The sequence below is a fragment of the Ciconia boyciana genome, chromosome 3 (genome assembly GCF_034638445.1).
Source record: "Ciconia boyciana chromosome 3, ASM3463844v1, whole genome shotgun sequence".
Taxonomy (NCBI): domain Eukaryota; kingdom Metazoa; phylum Chordata; class Aves; order Ciconiiformes; family Ciconiidae; genus Ciconia; species Ciconia boyciana.
In genome coordinates this window covers 57,648,084-57,670,033 of record NC_132936.1, presented here as the reverse complement: position 1 = coordinate 57,670,033, position 21,950 = coordinate 57,648,084, and the positions used below count along the sequence as shown (strand labels likewise).

The window sequence follows — 21,950 nt, the reverse complement described above, 5'->3', positions numbered from 1 at the left end:
TTCATAAAGTCCACCTAAAAAGAAGGCCAAGATATGGGTAGAAGTAATGGCCATCTACACCATTTAATTTTTAGCCAGTTCCTGACAGAGGTTTGGCATGTGACAGTTCTCACTCTCCTAACCAAGGTCCAGGCACACCACAGGGGGACAGCACACACCAAGGACAGTTTGCATAAAGGCAGAGCAAATGTGCCTGCACTGACCTAGTGGCAGCAAAAGTCCCTGACTTTTTTAATTTACTGAGCGAGATGTTGATGTGTAGCCTGGGCCATTGTTAAATTCACTCCTTTCAGATATACAGGCAACAATGACTGTCCTGAGCTGCCATGGTAGTTCAGCTTCTTCTAGGTAGACTGGATCAGGAGTCCTGGGATGCGAGGGCTAACTCTGTAGAGTAGGTGAATATAGTTTTTTTCCTCTTCCTTAGTAGGGATTCAAATGAGCAGTTTTTCAGATTCACTGATGCTGAACCTGGAGGCTTTCTCAACCAATACTTGACAGTACCCATCTCTTTAAAGCATGTGTCCTGGTTTCATCTGGGATAGAGTTAATTTTCTTCCTAGTAGCTGGTCTAGTGCTGCATCTTGGATTTTAGTATGAGAATAATATTGATAACACGCTGATGTTTTGGCTGTTGCTAAGTGGTTTTTACACTGGTCAAGGACTTTTCAGCTTCCCATGCTCTGCCAGGTGCACAAGAAACTGGGAGGGGGCACAGCCAGGACAGCTGATCCAAACTGACCAAAGGGCTATTCCATACCATAGGGCGTCATGCTCAGTATAGAAACTGAGGGGAGTTGGCTGGGGGCAGCAATCGCTGCTCAGGCACTGGGTGAGTGTCGGTCAGCAGGTGGTGAGCGGTTGTTTCACTGTTTTTTCCCCCTGGGTTTTGTTCCTCTCTTGCTCTCTTGTTGTTTTCCTTCTCATTACAATATTTTTTTTGTTCCAATTATTAAACTGTTTTTATGTCAACCCACAAGTTTTCTTACTTTTGCTCTTCCGATTCTCTCCCCCATCCTACTGCGGGGGGGAGGGTGAGTGAGTGGCTGTGTGGTACTTAGTTGCTGACTGGGGCTAAACCACAACAGTCCTTTACTTACCTGACAGGGGAGACACCATGATCAGGCAGGTGGTTTTCCCAGGGTGAGGCTTATCCCCTGCACTCCGGGTGTGCTGACACCTGCGATTTGCCCAAATGTGGGAAACTCGACAGCATAATTTGTGGTAGTGGAGGACTGCGTTCGCGCTCTGCCCTGTTTTTACCACCTACGTCATGCCCAGGTTCTACCCTTTCTAATACATTCCAATTAATCACCACCACTTTTCCTGTGTTTTGATACATACACACAGATATCATTCCCTTGGTCTATGGGCCATCCCTCTAAACTGTCCATTGAGTTCATTTAGTCCATAACTTTGGGCTCCATCTGTCATAATAGTCCTTCTGGGCAGGAGAGATGGTGTGTGGTGTTGGATTGTTGCATGCTGAAGCTAGCTCTGGTTCCATCACTGCTGCACTTTGCTTGGTTTCATCAAAGTTCATTCTTTATTGATCCGGGTGATTCTTACTGAAACACTGTTGATATCGTGTATAGTAACCATAAAAGTGATGGCATACAGTATTATGCAGCAATTAACATCATACCCTTTAGTTTATTGGCTATTCTCACCCAAAATCAAATTCCCTTGAGGTACAAAGCGGACTTGCCCATCCTTTTGCATTACCCACCAAGTGCACCCAGGTCCTTGAGCAAAAGCAATCCCACGAATGGGTTTTCCTTTGCCCGAGGCAGGACTAACCCAGACTGTCTTCCCCAGCATGTTTTTTATGTGCACTACAGGGACTTTATCTCCTTCTACAGTACGTAAAAGTTTTGACTGGGCAGGGCCAGCTCGATTGACAGATCCCCTAGTGTTGACTAACCAGGTGGCCTTTGCTAAATGTGTATCCCAGTGTTTGAATGTCCCACCACCCATTGCTCGCAGTGTAGTCTTTAACAGCCCATTGTATCATTTGATTTTCCCAGAGGCTGGTGCATGATAGGGGATGTGATATACCCACTCAGTGCCATGCTCTTTGGCCCAGGTGTCTATGATACTGTTTCAAAAATGAGTCCCGTTGTCTGACTCAATTCTTTCTGGGGTGCCATGTCACCATAGGACTTGCTTTTCAATGCCCAGGATAGTGTTCCAGGCGATGGCATGGGGCACAGGATATGTTTCGAGCCATCCGGTGGTTGCTTCCACCATTGTAAGCACATAGCGCTTGCCTTGGTGGGTTTGTGGGAGTGTGATACAATCAACGGGCCAGGCCTCCCCATATTTATATTTCAGCCATCGCCCTCCATACCACAGAGGCTTTAAACGCTTGGCTTGTTTAATTGCAGCGCATGTTTCACATTCATGGATAACCTGTGCAATAGTGTTCATGGTCAAGCCCACCCCTCGATCATGAGCCCATCTATATGTTGCATCTCTTCCTTGATGGCCTGAGGTGTCATGGGGACACTCAGCTATAAATAATTCACCGTCATGTTGCCAGTCCAGATCCACCTGAGCCACTTCAATCTGAGCAGCCTGATCCACCTGCTGGTTGCTTTGATGTTGTTCAGTGGCCTGACTCTTGGGTATGAGAGCATCTACGTGACATACTTTTACAACCAGCTTCTCTACCCGGGCAGCAATGTTTTGCCACAATGCAGCAGCTCAGATGGGTTTGCCTCTGTGCTGCCAGTTGTTCTGCTTCCATTGTTGTAACCACCCCCACAGGGCATTTGCCACCATCCATGAATCAGTACAGAGATAGAGCACTGGCCACTTTTCTCAATCAGCAATGTCTAAAGCCAACTGGATGGCCTTTACTTCTGCAAATTGGCTTGATTTACCATCTCCTTCAGCAGTTTCTACCACTTGTTGTATAGGACTTCATACAGCAGCTTTCCATTTCCGATGCTTTCCTATAATACGACAGGACCCATCAGAGAACAGTGCATATTGCTTCTCATTTTCTGGTAGTTTATTGTACAGTGGGGCCTCCTCACCACACATCACCTCCTTCTCTGGTGATATTCCAAAATCTTTGCCTTCTGGCCAGTCCATAATTAATTCCAAGATTCCTGGGCGATTGGGGTTTCCTATCCGAGCCCTTTGTGTGATCAGTGCAACCCACTTACTCCATGTAGCATCAGTTGCGTGATGTGTAGAGGGGACCCTCCCTTTGAACATCCAACCCAGCACTGGCAGTCAGGGTGCCAGGAGGAGCTGTGCTTCAGTACCAACCACTTTCAAAGCAGCTTGAACCCCTTCATATGCTGCCAATCTCTTTTTCAGTTGGAGTGTAGCGGGCCTCAGATCCTCTGTATCCCTGACTCCAAAACCCTAGGGGTCGACCTCGAGTCTCCCCTGGTGCTTTCTGCCAGAGGCTCCAGGTAGGGCCATTCTCCCTGGCTGCAAGGGAGACCACATTTTTTACATCTCGTCCTGCCCGGACTGGCACAAGGGCTACTGCATGAACTATCTCCCGTTTAATTTGTTCAAAGGCTTGTCATTGCTCAGGGCCCCATTTGAAATCGTTCTTCTTCCGGGTCACTTGATAGAGAGGGCTTATATGATCAGACTGTAATTTGGAATATGCATTCTCCAAAAACCCACAATACCTAGGAAAGCTTGTGTTTCCTTTTTGCTAGTTGGTGGAGACATGGCTGTTATTTTGTTGATCACATGCATTGGGATCTGACGACATCCATCTTGCCATTTTATTCCTAAAAACTGGATCTCCTGTGCAGGTCCCTTGACCTTACTTTGTTTTATGGCAAAACTGGCTTTCAGGATTATTTGGGCTATTTTCTTCCCTTTCTCAAAAACTTCTTCTGCTGTATTGCCCCACAGGATAATGTCATCAATGTATTGCAGATGTTCTGGAGCTTCACCCTGTTCCAGTGCTGTCTGGATCAGTCCATGGCAAATGGTGGGGCTGTGTTTCCACCCCTGGGGCAATTGATTCCAAGTGTACTGGACGCCCCTCCAAGTGAAAGAAAACTGTGGTCTGCACTCTGCTGCCAAAGAGATTGAGAAAAACGCATTAGCAATATCAATTGTAGCATACCATTTGGCTGCTTTTGACTCCAGTTTATACTGAAGTTCCAGTATGTCCGGCACGGCAGCACTCAGCGGTGGCATGACTTCATTCAGGCCACGATAGTCTACTGTCAGTATCCACCCTCCATTAGACTTTTGCACTGACCATATAGGACTGTAAAAGGTGAACGAGTCTTACTGATCACTCCTTGGCTCTCCAGTTGACAAATCAGCTTATGGATGGGAGTCAGGGAGTCTCGGTTGGTGCGATATTGCCTCTGGTGCACCGTTGTGGTAGCAATTGGCACCTGTTGTTCTTCGACCCTCAGCAACCCCACAACAGAAGGGTCTTCTGAGAGACCAGGCAAGGTAGACAGCTGTTTAATTTCCTCCATCTCCAAGACAGCTATACCAAAAGCCCACCAGTACCCTTTTGGGTCCTTGAAATACCCTCTCCTGAGGTAGTCTATGCCAAGGATGCACAGAGCCTCTGGGCCAGTCACAATGGGGTGCTTTTGCCACTCATGCCCAGTTAGGCTCACTTCAGCCTCCAATACAGTTAGCTGTTGGGATCCCTCTGTCACTCCAGAAATACAGATGGGTTCTACCCCTATATAGCTTGATGGCATTAGGGTACACTGTGCACCGGTGTCTATTAGAGCCTTATAGGGTCTGATGTGCCAGGCCATCCAGTCCACACAGTCCAGTAAACCCAGTTGTCCCTTTCCTCCACCTGGCTGGAGGCAGGGCCCTCCTAGTCCTGGTCATAATATTCATTACCCATTTCTTGTATATATGAGTCAGAGTTCCTTCATTAAAATCAGGAGTAAGATCAGCCCTTCTAGTCTGTCTGGGGAACTGTCCACTGGAAACCAGAGCAGCAATTTTCCTGGAAGAACCCCCTTTGGTGACTGTTTTTCCTTGCAACTCACGTACCTGCGCCTCTAGGGTCAAGGTAGGTTTTCCATCCCACTTCCTCATGTCCTCTCTGTAGTCATGCAGGTAAAACCATAGGGTGCCCTGTGGTGTGTACCCTCTATATCTTCTCTCTTGAGCAGAGGAATGCTGACTCCTAATAGCTGAGATACTGGTCTGTACAGGTGGGGAGTAGGACATATCCTCTTTGAATCATTGGAACTCCCAGGACAGTTCTTCCACAGCTGAGATGAGGGCGGAAGAGATACTTTCTTCATATTCCCGGAGGTTACTAGCCGCTTCATCCACTGTTGGACCCTCTCCATCTTTCCAGTTCAGTACTGCCAATGAGTTGGCACACAACGATAGTGCATTCCGTACCAACTTCCACCACGTGGGTCATGTGCACTGGACCTCATCTGGATCTTTGGGTGACCGCTCGTCGTCCAGGTCACTATAAATCACCTCCAGCACAGCTAATTCCTTCAGGTACTGGATACCTTTCTCCTGGTGGTCCATTTGCCTGAGCAGTATATAACATCTTCCTTGAAGGGATATCTTTCCTTCATAGCTGACAGGAGTCGCCTCCAGAGGCTGAGGACTTGTGCCCCTTTTCCAATCGCTTTGTCAACGCCCCCTTCCCTGCAAAGGGATCCCAGCTGTTTGGCTTCCTTACCCTCTAATTCCAGGCTACTGGCCCTGTTATCCCAGCATTGGAGCAGCCAGGAGACAACGTGCTTGCCTGGACAACAGCTGAAATATTTTCGTATATCTTGCAGGTCACTCAGGGATAGGGATCGGGTGGTTTCTGTCTCATCCACAAGTTCTTCCTCTTCCTCTCCTTGTAATGGTCTTGCTCTTTCATGTTCTGTTTCTAAATGAGCTGACTTTTGCTTCCAGGATTTCTTCTTGTGTATAGGGGCGACTGATACTGACACGGGTTGGTTCCCTGGTTGACCCGCAGTGCCTGTTGCAGGGGGGCTGGAGTAGCCACCGTGCCTGTCTCTGGGGCTGCAGTAGCCGCAGTGCCTGTCGCAGGGGGGGCTGGGGTAGCCGCGGTGTCTGTCGTTTTGTCACCAGATCCTTGAGGGTTCTAAATAGTGTTGAACAGGGCTCAGCAGGCATGGGCCAGGCCCCAGCACATTGCAGTGATTTGTATCTCCTTAGAATTGCCAGGGTGACAGCATACTTTTTCCAAATATTCTACTAATTTTTCAGGATTCTACACTTGTTCAGAGGGGAAGTTCCAAAACACGGGAGGTGCCCACTGTCCTAGGCATTTTCCCATGCTATCCCACACACCCTGCCACTCATAACTATCTGCCCTTGGGGCAGATCTCTGGATTATATCCTTAAATTGTTTCCTAATCTTAGACAAAACCACAACAATATTCCCAAGCAATACCAATAGATATATCTTAACTACCCAAGGTTGTTCAAGATACTGAAAAGTTGTTGTAACGAAGGAGGAAACGCTGTAGAAGAAAGTAACGAAGGTGCCATTTTGTATTTCCTCCATAAAAAAACCTCTCAGAGGAAGAAGTATAATTGCTAATTGTCTCCATAAGGTGGTACCCAACATACAGTAATGGGTTCAGTATGGCACTTAGATACCAAAATAAACCCAAGGTCACTGTTTTAATAACAAATCTCCCAGGCAAAACATCACCAATCACAGCAGAGCACAGCAAACTGCAAAAAACAACACTGATCTTTAATATGTACAGCAAAAAAATGAGCATGGTGCGTATCAGGTAAACCAATATCAAGAACAGATGAATCAATATCGTGGCCCACAACTACTAACAGATCTAAATTCCTTAATACGCTCTGTTTAATCTGTTATTATCTCAAACCCTTCGAGCCTCATGCTGGGTGCCAAAAAGGACTGCTGTGCTTTAGCCCCAGTCGGCAATTAAGTACCACACAGCCACTCACTCACCCTCCCCCCAACAGGACAGGGGAGAGTATTGGAAGAGCAAAAGTAAGAAAACTTGTGGGTTGACATAAAAACAGTTTAATAATTGGAACAAACAAACAAACAAACAAATTGTAATGAGAAGGAAAACAACAAGAGAGAGAGAGAGGAACAAAACCCAGGGGGAAAAAAACAGTGATACAACCGCTCACCACCTGCCAACCGACACCCAGCCAGTCCCCGAGCAGCGATCGCTGCCCCCTGGCCAACTCCCCCCAGTTTCTATACTGAGCATGATGCCCTATGGTATGGAATATCCCTTTGGCCAGTGTGGGTCAGCTGTCCTGGCTGTGCCCCCTCCCAGTTTCTTGTGCACCTGGCAGAGCACAGGAAGCTGAAAAGTCCTTGACCAGTGTAAAAACCACTTAGCAACAGCCAAAACATCAGTGTGTTATCAATATTATTCTCATACTAAAATCCAAGACGCAGCACTAGACCAGCTACTAGGAAGAAAATAAACTCTATCCCAGCCGAAACCAGGACAGTATGATAATTGTTTTATGAATCCTCATTCACATCATAAACTGTGAATACAGCTTATATACCTTCTTTTGTCATAACTATTCAACAACTGAGGATGGAAAATATAATTAAGGTCTGACATTGATGAGCAGAGACACCTTTGGGAGAGGCTGGCAAGGTTATTTCTTCCTCCTATGCACACCAAGTCATCTGGAAAGACATCTGAGCTCCTGGCAAATCATATACTGAATCATCACCATTTCCACAAGACATTTTAACTGAATTGGTGACTGTTCAGTTTAAGTATCTCTGCAAATGCTTAAGGAGTAATACCAAGGTAATGCTGCCAATAACATTGGTTTCCTCTATCATACAACATGGTGAAGCGTAAAGAGAAGCTATACGCAGTGTCAACAAAAGACCTTCTCCTACCATTCAGCAAAGAAAGCCTATTGTTTCTTTGGTGTATTTAGCTCTCCTGTGTCTTACTTTACAACTACTACCACTCCTACAGCTAGTTTCTACAACATGTCATGGCTTTTCTCTCCAAGTCTCTCTGGTTTGAGAATATTTCTCCCTTCTTTATTTCATGTGAAGTTTTTCCTTTCTCCTGTTGATGTGAGGAAATAGCTTGCTAACCCTTTTGTTTCAGACATAAACTAATTTTTAAACTGAAACTTTGTTTTTCATAAGAAGAGAAGAGAAGAGAAGAGAAGAGAAGAGAAGAGAAGAGAAGAGAAGAGAAGAGAAGAGAAGAGAAGAGAAGAGAGGAGAAGAGAGGAGAAGAGAGGAGGAGAGGAGAGGAGAGGAGAGGAGAGGAGAGGAGAGGAGAGGAGAGGAGAGGAGAGAAGAGAAGAGAAGAGAAGAGAAGAGAAGAGAAGAGAAGAGAAGAGAAGAGAAGAGAAGAGAAGAGAAGAGAAGAGGAGAGGAGAGGAGAGGAGAGGAGAGGAGAGGAGAGGAGAGGAGAGAAGAGAAGAGAAGAGGAGAGAGAGAGAGGAGAGAAGAGAAGAGAAGAGAAGAGAAGAGAAGAGAAGAGAAGAGAAGAGAAGAGAAGAGAAGAGAAGAGAAGAGAAGAGAAGAGAAGAGAAGAGAAGAGAAGAGAAGAGAAGAGAAGAGAAGAGAAGAGAAGAGAAGAGAAGAGAAGAGAAGAGAAGAGAAGAGAAGAGAAAAGGTTTTTCTATACACTTCACTTTTTGATGATGCCTGGAACCTAGAAATCAAGGCAGTTTATATGTTTCTATTTTAAATTAAATTATAGATGAAATTGGCAGGAGAATTGTTAAACCCCATCTTACTACTGTTGGTGCATTGACAGCTACTGTTATATTTTATTAAAACTTTTTTTTGTTAAAAATAAAGAGACAAAAGACCTTTTAATTTTTAATGCAGAAATTAAAATGTTTAAATGAGGCATGGCATATTTCAGCTTAGTCTGTGGTAATGGATCCTTGGAGTACGTTTGATTTTTCTTTCATGTGATATATCAAAATGGTAAGCAGTTACAAGATCTTCTATTCCAAGAACCTGTGCATTACATATTAATCAGCTATCCAATATTGATAAGGGGCAAGGAAAAAGAGCAAGCTGTCCCACACAGAAAATGTACCTGAAAAAGAGAGCACCTTTTTACACAAGCTAAGATATTTAAAAAAAAAAAAGTTTATCTTCTTTTATGGTGGATTACTTGGTTTATGTAAAGAAATGGCCATATTAATTGTCACCATAACTCAGAAGCATAGCTTCTGACTATATTCTAAAATGATACTGTAAGGTAATGTGCGATGGATGGGAAGGATGAGAAAAAGATATAAAAAACTTGTAGAAATAAACAGTCTGGACAATCAGCTCTTCCTGTTCAGCAGCCTCTGGAAGTCAAATGCACAAAGGCATCAATCAGTAGGAGGCGTTGTTACATAGATTTTGTTATCTTTTACTCCTACCTTTTGCACGTAAAAAAGAACCACACTTGATAAGAATCGTAAAGGTTAACATAAAAGGTGATACAGAAGTTTTCAAGAATGACAGTAGTTCAGACCTTTGACTTGATCGATGCAGAAGAACAATAGAGCACAGAAAGAATATTTGGAAGGGGGTCGAGCAGTTAACTCTCTGCGGAAGGTATGAGAGACAATGTGTTTGTGAAACAAGAGAAGGAGAAGCAATAATCTCAAATTCTTGCTGACATCCTACAAACTTCTCTTTTGAATGTATCACTGTAAGTGGCATATCAAATACAATGTTATTTTGTTTGCAAAATATCTATTAGTGAAAAGACAAATATTGGTTTTACACAGCTATCTGAATTCTTAAAAATGATTTATCATTTCCAAGAAGATATTGGATGATTATTCAAGTATTGTTCATTTTACCCCTGCAAATTAGAGGTTAAATTTTCTCTCCTTTGCATAGGGTAGCATCTCTGTTCCATGAATAATCCTGAATGCAATGCAATGGGTTATTGGTGGCTGAAGGGAGCACTTGACATGAATGAGCAAGGCAGGTTCTAGATCAAAGATTCAAGAGATTTCCCAAAACAAAGCAAGTGATTCCTGACATTCTTCTCCTCTCTACTAAGTAGAACTTGCTGTTTTATTGCAGGGACAAATGCAAAAAATTCAAACCACCTTGCAAGTACAAGAACAGCTCCTATCTGTGTTCTGCCATGGATGTGGTGAAATTCATCAGGACACAATTGGCTAACGATTTGAGAAACTCATTTTGAGGAAGAAGTCAATGAAAATAAATAAACTGTTATTTCTTTACTTCTCAGTTATTTTTTTTTAAATTGCAGTTTAATTACAGTTTATCTCAGCAAGGATAGTTTGACAAATGAAAGCAAATCTGATAGGCAGTAATGATCTCTGTTCACACTAAAGCAGCCCAAAAATTTTTAGATAAAAATGGTTCAAAAGCATATCCAAAATCATGACTGTAATTTTACATCCTGATCACAGCCTTTGCAGAGAATACAGATTCACGTTAGCTGTCCTAAGTGTAGTCAACAGCATGCTAAGTATTTATTTTTCAAAGTGTCTAAACAAGAAATTATGGGGCAAAGAATGAGAAAATAAAGCTGTGTTTGGAAATGAGAAAACCTACATCACCCCAAATGGAGATCATAACATTCTTACATCATGCAAGCTGTTTTCATAGTATCTGTACTATAGTTGTGCCACACAAAAATGCTATAGGGAGCCCTGCAAATATAAAAAGTAGAGATACCTGTCAAACTTCAGCCTGTCTATTTCTACTGACTTGAGATTCACAAATTGTTTTGGATTGTTGGAGTAGGGAGGGGTTTCGGTTAGCTTTAGCATGGGGCAGATGAGCAGCTTGGAAAGAGGGAGAAGATTTTAATATCTCTATTTTTTTCAGCAAATTATCTTTTTTCCACTGTGGTCTGTAAGGCCTCTTTTGGCCACAAGATGCCGTGTAAGTGGGCAGGAATGGAAAATTCTCACTAGATCATACTGAGCACTCATTAGAAAAACCCACATTTTCTTGCAGAAGGGAAACTGTTACAGTGTAACCTTTATTTAACCTCCTACTTACCCCCCCCCCCCGAAGATACATAAGATTCAATTACATTTTTGCCTCCAGTTATGTCAAGTTTAAAAAGGAAAATGAGATCTTAACAAGACTGGTTTTAAAATAGCTGCAAGTCATAACTTTTAAATGTTGGAACTTACTGTGCAATGTTCCAGACATCTTAAGTGAATAGTCCAAATGACTCAATACTAGGAACATTTCCAATACAAACCTTCAATGCATTCTAGGTGAGATGATTTGCAATTAAACCCCAGAGGATGCTATTTAAATTTTAAAGGGGTCCCCTACTTTCTCTTGGAATAAGATTGACATACTTGTTTAGTAGTTTCCTGAGCTTCAGTAATTGGATTGCGTTTTCCAAGTCACAATCCATTATTTTAACATTTTAATTTGTGAAAATCCTTTGCGTTGTCTTGTTTAGAACAGTTGGTGAAATAGCAGTCTCGGGAGTTCTGCTGTACCTTAATTCACCGTAACCCCCTAGACTTTTTTTTTTTGCCTTTTCCCCCCATTTTTTAGAAACAGCTGGTTTAGGTCCCTAAAATACAAGAAAAATCCAAGGCTGAGAGTCATTCTATAATGTCTTTGCAACATAATATATTGTACAAAACACACAGCAGGTTTTATAGGCTCTCCATTGTCAGGAAGAATCTAGCTTCTGCACTGAATCTTAATTTCCTTTTTTTTCCTGAACTTAAGACAAACACCCTCTGGGGGAAAAAAGTTCAGTATTTTTAGGCAAGCTCCCATAGCTTAAAAAATCTCTCTGACCTGGTTCAATACTTCAAAGATTTATTGTATTAAAATCTATTTATATGATATTACTTGTATGTCACAGTCGTAGAACCTTGAGAACTTATACAGTCCACCCGCAGGAGCTCATAATACATGAGGCAAAAAAAAGAAGGACATAGAGCATTTTGCCCTAGAGTAGAAAAAGAGGGTATCCTTAAACTCTTGAAAATGGGAAATGTAGAGGTAAGGAATGTGGTACTCTTGCAATTTGATTTTGCTTTGACCTCTTGCAAGTAGCAATAGTACTTGCACGATGAGGAAGCATGTGAGCTGTACCTACACGTCTCAGTAGCATGTACTCTAGGGACCCTGTACAGCTACTAGCTCAATCTGATACACTCACAAGCCCTAGTACAGTGCTGTATAGAGATAATAGTGTCTGAATGGCAACAGCAAAATTCTATTTTCAGGCTAGTAAGTGTTGCCTCATATGTTTAGGATTGCACAGTATCAACATAGTATTTCTGGTTTTAGGACCAAGCCAATAAATGAATGACATAAACATATCAGTTTCAATTAATGCTATCTTCAGAGTCTGTGTACCTAGCACTACTGATCAGCATAAACTATAATGTAATCTGGTTAATCTGGTAACGTGCTCCACAGACTTTAACTCAGAACCTCTGAAATGCAGCACTGTTGCTTAACTACAGCTCATTCTTCAGCAAAGTTACTTGAAATCTATTTTGAATTAAGCAGGTGGGTGTGAAAATTCTAAAAGAAACCATGAAACAAAGCAATGCCCCTGCCCAGTCCATTCCTGTTACTAGAACAGCAATTAAAATGAGGGTTGGGAAAGTCCATCAACACCTAAATGGGAAAAGAGGAGAACTGATGTTTAAGCACATTCCACCAAACACAGCAGCCAGTCACCAACAAGCAAAAATGACTTATTGGGAGACTTACAGTCATTATCTTCATGTCTAAATGACAGTATTTTTATACTGATACAACAGAAAAGGGACCCAACAGAAGAACACTAGAGATGCAGTCACTTATTCTGCAAACAAAGAGTGAAAATGGGATAAAAAGTCTTTTTCAAGTCATCTTCCCTATGATACACACAGCAAAGGCATAACAAAACTGAAGCCAAATCCAGCCTTCCAATCCAATTCCCATTCATTAGATTTACTGTCAAGAATGGCTGTCAAGACTGGCTTTCTTGTACATTGTGCATTAACTTTTTTTCTTAAGTCCACTGAAACATTCACATTCCATCACCATGAACTTGCTATGTTTTCTAATTACTGTAAGATTCAACTTGTTCTGCTCTGTTGATGCTTCGCCGAAAATATAGCCATTGTGCAAATTAATATTTACTGTGCTATCACTGAATAATGCAATGGTTCATGTACTTAGCAGTGGCTCAAAGCATAAACTAGACTCCTTAGCTAGAAGTGTGCATTTTATTTTAAAGACACAAGTTGAAGCAAACCTTAGACAACATCCAGCTCCCTGTTTGATTAAAATTCTTTCTTTCAGCTTCCACTTGCCTTTCCCCAGAATGGAAATGTGTTTCTCACTGTTAATTCTGCTCGGCGTATCCTTGGATTCCTTGCATGATTTTCACTGCTTGTATCTGCACTAGACTGAAAAATTTTGCTGTCTTTTTACACAGATTATTGGAATACTGTGCAGAAGCTCCTCTGTGAGGCTCAAAAATAGGAAACGTTATCAGAGAATGAGTGCTTGAAAGCTTGAAAATCAGCTTCATAACATTAATGTCTAAGTTATGCAGAGTCATTACGAAATAATACTTTATTTTATGAATAATCATTGTGTAATATACATCAAAGAACTGCTGTGAATGTTTCTCTAATAAAGACAACAGTTTAAGGATTAGCCCTGTACCACTAGTTTGGGAAAGAAGTATGATCGTTGTGGTCTGTCAGCAGATGATATATTCTATTAAAATAAGCCATATACTAACGTAAGTATTTATGCAGCTGCTTAAAAAAAAAAAACCCAAAACACATAACTGAATTAATTAATTTCAGGAAAGACTTTGTTTATCACTACCATCATTAGAGTGGAAAATAGAAGTGGACAAAAGGCCATTCTTAATCTGTGACAGTTACCATATACAATGGTGCAGTCTGTCGAACTGACTATGAAACCCTGTGATTAGACGAGCAAGCACCAAGTTCAAGGGGTAAGAAAGGAGCTGGTTGTTAACAAAAAGTGTTATCACTTTATTATTGCTTCTGGAAAGAACAGAAGTAATTTGTCTTTTCAAACACAATCTCTATAAATAAAGAAGGGTGTTCTGTAACGGAGATAATAAAATGTCGGTTGTATTTTTATGGCAGCAAGATACGTATCAGGATTGGTCTTGTGGCAATATAACTATGTAGAATAGCAATAAATATTGTTCCACATGTTTTTGTGATCTGTTATTCTTATTTTTAATTGCTACAAACAACTACAACAACACAGAACAGAAGGAGAGCTTGGGCATTCAACAGGGGTCTGGGAGCCCTCTGTGCTTTCCAAGCTTTTGGTTGCAGGATTTTTACAACCCCAGGCCTTCTGCAGAGGTACTACAGTTCATCCTCAGGGACTGGTCCTTTCATTTTCCTAGGAAGCTGATTTTTGTCTCCCAGTCCATACAAGTACTACCCTGTAGCATTTGTCAAGAACTATTGCATTTTTTACAGTGGCGCCACATGAAGGCACTCATTCCCTGACATACAGTTTTACAATGAGAGAATATGCTTTACCTACACATGGACAAAACTGTCTGAAAAGATTTCTAAGTAGACTCTGAGACACAATGTAGACTTTTTGAGCCAGCTGGTCCCTTATCTTGTCATAGTTCAAATCTCCATAATCCAAATAAAGTAATGATCAATTCTATTGACTTGAGAAAGATCAGTCCCTAAGATAGCATTACTGAGTGGGATTTAGGCATTGTCCATGTGGCTTTATATAAAAAGTAAAGACTATAAATGTCATTTTTCCCTTTCTGTCTTCAAATACACTTCCAGTAAGCTTAGCAGGTAAACATGGACCACAGACGAAAAGCAGGCATCTGATCACACCCAAAGCACTAGCAGGTGAACAAGAGAAGCATTTGTCAGATATGTTTATCTGATGGGAGGAAGCAGTAACAAGTAGGCTGAGAATGTCTGAGAACACCCACTTTGGTGGAAATACCACAATACCACCCCAGCGAATTCTGTGCTAATGCTGCCAAGGTTTCACATTTACTTATACATTTGTTTTGCTGGTATACGTTCACTAAAAACTGTGGTTCATACAAGGAGAAACAAATGTCACATACAGGTATAAAGGATAAGCAACAGGAAACTCAAATTAGGAATGGAATATATCCTCTCTAACAGACTGGGTCAGGTAATAACTTCAGGGGAAAAGACATAACTGGAATAACTGACCAGTTTTTGAGAACTTGATCAGACAACTTCATCCAAAGCAAAATATAGCAAAATGGACATTGTCATCTCAAATGGCTAAGAACTATGGTTAGAAAGCAGGTATACATTTACTATGTAATAGAAATAATAGAATGGAAGAATATAACAGAATAATGATAGACCAGTGACATAGAATCATAGAATCATAGAATGCTTTGGCTTGGAAGGGACCTTTACAGGTCATCTAGTCCAATCCCCCTGCAATGAGCAGGGACATCTTCAACTAGATAGGTTGCTCAGAGCCCCGTCCAACCTGACCTTGAATGTTTCCAGGGATGAGGCATCTACCACCTCTCTGGGCAACCTGTTCCAATGTTCCACCACACTCATTGTAAAAAAATTCTTCCTCATATCTAGTCTAAATCTACCCTCTTTTAGTTTAAAACCATTACCCCTTGTCCTATTGCAATAGGCCCTGCTAAAAAGTTTGTCCCCATCTTTCTTATAAGCCCCCTTTAAGTGCTGAAAGGCAGCTATAAGGTCTCCCTGGAGCCTTCTCTTCTCCAGGCTGAACAACCCCAACTCTCTCAGCCTGCCCTCACAGGAGAGGTGTTCCATCCCTCTGATCATTTTTGTGGCCCTCCTCTGGACCCACTCCAACAGATCCATGTCTTTCCTATACTGAGGACTCCAGAACTGGATTCATTACTCCAGGTGAGGTCTCACTAGAGCAGAGTAGAGGGGCAGAATCACCTCCCTCGACCTGCTGGCCATGCTTCTTTTGATGCAGCCCAGGATACGGTTGGCCTTCTGGGCTGTGAGCGCACATTGTTGGCTCATGTCCAGCTTTTCATCCACCAGTACCCCTAAATCCTTCTCCGCAGGGCTGCTCTCAATCCCTTCATCCCCCAGCCTGTATTGATATCAGGGTTATATGGGACAGAATTTTATTGTGAAGTTGCTTGCTCCACCAAATATTTCCATTTCACTTGAGCTAGATATTTTGCCTATCTTTCAGTTCTTTTGACCTGTAAAATAGTAAGAATAGTATTCCCCTAAAGTTAAACAATGCTACACTCTTTACATTATGTGCAATATAAAAGATTTTGAGGTCCTTAAATATTACAGTAATGGAATATTGCTACTTCTGATAGGCCAAACTGTATTTTATATTTCAGGTTCCTTGTTGTCTCCTTTATTTCTTAAGCCAGAAAAAGATGCATCACACTAATGTCTTATTTTGTCTGACGATACTCAGAACAGTATATATGAATAAGAGACAGGAACTGTCACAGCTTGAGGAAGAAAAATTGCCTCTGGATGAACAAGATGTAAAAATTAAGAATTCTGGAGAATTTACAACTGCGAGTGCACACAAGCATACATACAGACACATGCCTCCATACAGAAACACATTATTATTGCTTTAATGATTTGTTAAAGTGATAACTGTAGTATTATAATAAAAATTGATTACTTTTCTGGATAATTAATGAGTTTTAATTGCATGGAAATATTAAGTATGATCTTAAGATATTTTTGTACATTTCTATTCTGAAAAGTCACCTACAAACAATTCTGTAAAACAGGGAATTTTACCTCTATTCTGTGAATTATGTGAGCAATGTGAATGAAGCAAACATTTGTGAGAGTTCATAAATGTATAAGAAGCCAGTGTTAGGTCTACTTTTTCTCTCTAGGGAAGCAAATGTATGAACCAAAAAGTTATTATTTCAAGCAATGTGCTTTTAAGTCTTTTTAGCAATTTCACTAATTCTGTTGTTTGACATTGATCTTTTCTTAATTATTTAAGAGAATGGCAGGAGGGCAGATGGGATAGGAAAAATACTAAGCTAAACTCTTTGTTAAGATTACCAAGTGAGTGAGGTCAATATCAACCGCTCATCACTATTGGAAATTAAAGATCTCACTTAATCCCATGAAAAAATAAGCCCAAATATCAGGTCAACAACATTGACTGGTCTAGGAGATCCAGAATACCCCAGAAGATGGAGGGAGATTTAAAAACCAGGTCAGCGTTTATTGCAAATTCAGGAGGAACAGAAAAATCTCTCACAGTTCACTAGATCTAGGGACAATAGTGCTGCTTCTGTGCATTTGGATCACTACATTTATGAGCTTCCCAGTCACACCTTGCAAATATGACCAAAGACCAGGTCATGACCAAACTTCTCTTTCTATAGCTAGGTAGACACTGCCATCTTAGTTTCCAAATTAAGTTTCAAGTATCCTTTCTCCCCCTTCACCTTGTGTTTTGAACTGTAATTAATTGCTATTTTACAAATAATTTACACCACAATTCCTAGTGGCCCTAAGGAGACCGGTGCTAGATCAAGACAAACAATTTATGAACACGATTGACATTCATGCATTAAGAAATGGGCTTCAAGTCTAAACTTGACAAAGCATCCAGAGAGCAGGAGGTGACACAAAGTGGATGCACTTTGGATCTCACCACAGTGTATGAGTGGTGGATAGTTTTCTGAATTCCTACTCTGGTAACATGCTAAAGGCTTTATGTCTTTCCCTCTCTGTATTGCTAATCAAAGAAATTGAGATGCTTCTAATTCTGGACTGCTATAAAACTGAAAAATAAAGTATTATTATAATTAATGGAAGCTTTTACCTGTCATCACTGTGGTATAATTTAAACCAGACTGTTATGCATGTATATTTCAGACAATAATCAGCAAGAGCACAGATTTTAAATATTTTATGTCAGCATGCATATTTAATACACATAGAAAACATTTTACCTCTTATAACAACTGTAGCAAACAATTCCTAAGGAATCAGTCACTGTATTTTTTCTTCTGTATCTATTTCCTCTCTCCCAAATCAGACCTCTCTAGTCTGCCCTAAACCAGTCACTAATGCTGCACTCTAATAAGTCCACTTCTCTTTGTCCAAAGAACTTCAGTTCTATCCTACATACCCGTATTTTGCAGTAGGCATTGTGAAGAACTGATAATCAGACCAGATCCTGGGATAAAGTTATGTTAAGCACAGTGAAAAGAATGAAGCAGCAGGGGAGCATAGCCTTTCTGATCCATCTGTTAAATTTGAACCTTACTGTGGTGCCAGGACATAATGTTGAGCTCATGATCCAGGTTTTGCTGTACAAGTGACTTGAACCAAAACACCAGGGGTTCCCATTAGGATATGAATATCTTTCAGCCACACTCAATCTTTTTTTCCTGTTTTGCATCAACAGGCTTGACTCACTAGAGGTTGGGATTAAAATGAAGGGCAGTTTGCATATAGCAGAGAAACCCACTCTTATTTTAATTTCAGCTGAGATACATTGTTGTCAAGTAATGGGAGAGAAGGGTGCCTCTTAACAGAGCAAACATCTTTAATGATGCCTAGCCTATCTCTCCACCCATCCAGCTTTTCCTACCAGATGCCCTACTCTAATTTCACATGCTTGTCTGTGTTTCATTCAGACCTTTAACATTAAGGCGAATATATGCTGTTTGCCTCTGGATGTTCCATCATTGCTGTATTAATTGCTGGGTTATAGTGGCATCTCATTATATTGATGGACTGACAGGTGGATCATGTTGCACTCAAGGGGCTACTGTAGTTTGGCAGCTGAAATTTCCAGCTTTGTGAAGAAAAGGAAACCAGGTTTCTGAGAGCTATTAAGAACTAAATTTAGCAAAAATGAGGTCGTGAGAAAGCAGACTCTGCGGGAGGCTTTTTTTTTTTTTTTAACAGTGAATTCTATCAAGTCAGTGGTGCCACAAGGAATAGTGATGCATGAGCAGTAGCTGGAGTCTGCTGCAAGACCAAACTAAAAGTCACTTCTTACTTACCTACTGCTAAAAGTGAGAAGGCAATACAGAGGAAGGCTGGGAAGGACATTGTATGTTCAGTTATTAAGGACATCTATTAATTTGCCTCTAGAGATAGATCTTCTTATCTGACCGACAGTATTTATGTTATTTGTTAAAATTCTGACCTGCTTTATATAACTATTTTTCTAGGTTGTCTTTTATTTCTGATGCTAGCCAACTTTTAAACTACATCATAAATACATCACTAATTTTGAATCATGACACAAGTCTGTATGGTATAAATCCTGTATCCATACACATTACATGAAAAAAAGACACAGCAGTGGAATGAATTTTAGAGTTGCAAAATCAAGTGCTCAGACATTAGGAAGTGCCAAAATTAAGGCTGCCTGAACAGTATTACTTCCACCTCCTCATATTTATGAATCATTAAACAGTTTGTGATTACTTGATCATTCAATACATGTGATGCAACACTCACTTTGTGAGCAGGGATTCAGTATTTCTGTTTATCAACATTATTCAATGAAAGGCTTTGTACATCTTTGTACACATCATTCAAATCCTGAACCAAGGACAACGTAATTAATTTCTTCAAGGTTTTTCCTCAGGTAATGTATTTCTAACATTTTAATACTTTCTACATATTGAAAAAATCAATCTTCAGAACACTTCTGCAGGGTGAGATAAGGTGTACTTCTCTACTTAATAGATGCTTGTTGGACTAGCCAGAACTGTCCCTGAAACGTATTTGTCCTATGTAGATATGGCTTGGTTCCTGTGGGAAAAAAAATTAAAAATCACATGACTCTATAATTAGTGTCAAGGGAATGAATTAGATTTGCATATGCTATAGTCATAATGCTGGCATATCCTAACTTTTAAGAATGTGATTTAATGAGACTAAGGCTTGTTTTGGGAAGTAATTTCCTCTTTTTTTAAAAAATTAAAAATCTCAGAACTATATCTTGTAGGGTTATATTTACTCTCCACATGAGTCATCTTCAGGGATGGGATCTTTAGGTCCATAGCACAACTCTCTAATCATTTGAAAGCTAAATGATTAAAAGATGGAGAAGGATTCAATTGCTGACAGCATTTTCCTTTCAAACTACTTGTAAGCGATGTGGACCTGTCACTAAACAGGGTAGAGATACTTGCTTTATCAGAATTGTAACCATTTGCAAATAAAAATGTTGAGATCAAGATTCACAGTTTTCTCTGCAAAGTCTGTACAGAGGCACAGCTAGAAATTTCTGTCTAGATCTGCTATATGATCTTGCTTTCCCCGCAATGGTCCATGTGAGAACCCAAAATGGTTCTCTGTGTCCGTGTGTGCAAAAAAAATTTGTGGTTTTTCCACAGAAGTGATCTTATAAAAAGAGTCCTTTTGAAAGTGGGAGAAGCCTGTGGGCTGTGATCCTTAGTGAGTGGCTCTGTGGCAGTGGAGGAAATGCACTGCCAATGTAAACCAAAACCAAAGTGCTGACAGGATCTTGAGGAACTGGGAAAAGTTCAGTGGAATGTCTTTGAATATTTTTAATATTATCGGTTTTTTCTTCCCCTCTCCCCCCGTCTTCCTAAACTTTTCATTGTGCCTTTCTCCTGATACTGCCACTGCTTCCTCTCTTAGATCTACAGCGTGACTTCAGTCTTTGGCAACTTCTGTCTATTGCCTTAAAAAAGGCTGAGCAATTTTACCCGAATTTAAAGAAAACAACCAACCATATCAACAAACAGTCAAAGGCGATGCTCAGCTTCTGAAACAGACATTCACACCAGGCTGCTGTTGGAAGCAGTGAGGTAGATGATCTTTAGTTTCACTTGAAGTGGTCATCCTTATGTTCTAATGAAATTTCAGCTTACCTATTTTAAGCAGGGTGACACAAATGAAATCAGGATCTCAGAATGCATTGTGAAACCTTGACCCCAATAATGCATTGAAATACTGAGGTTTTGTAATAGAGTCAAATAATCCCTTCATTCTAGCATATCTCTGTCTGGTAGAGCCCACCCCCTCTGACATCAGCTTGCCATTATAAATTAGTACCCTTCCACTTCTAAAAACCTTTAATATTATTACAAATACCATAGTAGCAGATGGCAAGTGGTCTGAAGTATTCCCAGCCATGTCAATGCTGAAATCTCTCTCTCCATCTGAACTCAACAGCATATTTCATCAAAGCCAAAGAGCAAGCATCGATAGGAAAAGTCTGTGTGGAATGCTTAAAAAAGTGTGCAAGTCCCACTGGTCTTCTGCAGGATGGATAGCACTCAAGCTTGAAGGTTATAAGACATCAGGAGTCCTCTCAGGGCTTGGATCCTGAAAAGACTTGTGTATGTGTTTAATTTGATGTACTCTGAGTAGTCCCAGCTGCTTAAAACAAAACGTGTGCACAAGGCCTCTGCAGAATACAGAGCTCAGACCTGTCAGTCTGCAAATAGTGCAGAAAGCCTATGGATGTTATGTAGTTGATGCCCTTTATTAGAAAGCCTATTTAAACTCCAAATTTAAACAGTGTTGGTGATGATGACAGTCTTTCTGCCATATCTCCACTGGGAAAAGAACCACTCATGGAATGGCAGTTTGTGTAGAAAAAGTTAAATTACATCTTCATGGAAAGACCCAATTTCCTAGCTGCAGGAGGTGTTAGGATGTGCAAACAACCTAATCTGCTGGACATTAAGTAGTTTCAAAGCTTCACAGCTCCAGGATCTGAGGAAGGAACTGCACGGAGAGCAAAAGAAGTTTCCAAGACAGAGAAAGGATGAGCAAGGTTGCTTTTCACATTTTTTTTCTTTATTAAATAAACAAACAGGACAAATCAGCAATTAAAGGCCCAGACTCAAAACCAATTTCAAAGCAATGTGTGTCCACACATTAATCTCAGTAGACCTTATATAAGTCTATGAAATAAATAGGTAGACCTACTAGTGGCAAATACTGAAGGAAAACCAGCCTGTGTGAAACTGAGGAGT

At 40.9% G+C, this 21,950-nt stretch overlaps 1 non-coding gene across 1 annotated transcript; it reads left to right on the top strand.

Annotated features, from left to right (window-relative positions):
* Positions 1-1,092: 1,092 nt before the first annotated feature.
* Positions 1,093-1,256, top strand: LOC140650405 (U1 spliceosomal RNA). Its single transcript, XR_012041972.1, has one exon. It is a non-coding gene; the product is annotated as a U1 spliceosomal RNA (small nuclear RNA).
* The last annotated feature ends 20,694 nt before the right edge of the window (positions 1,257-21,950 follow it).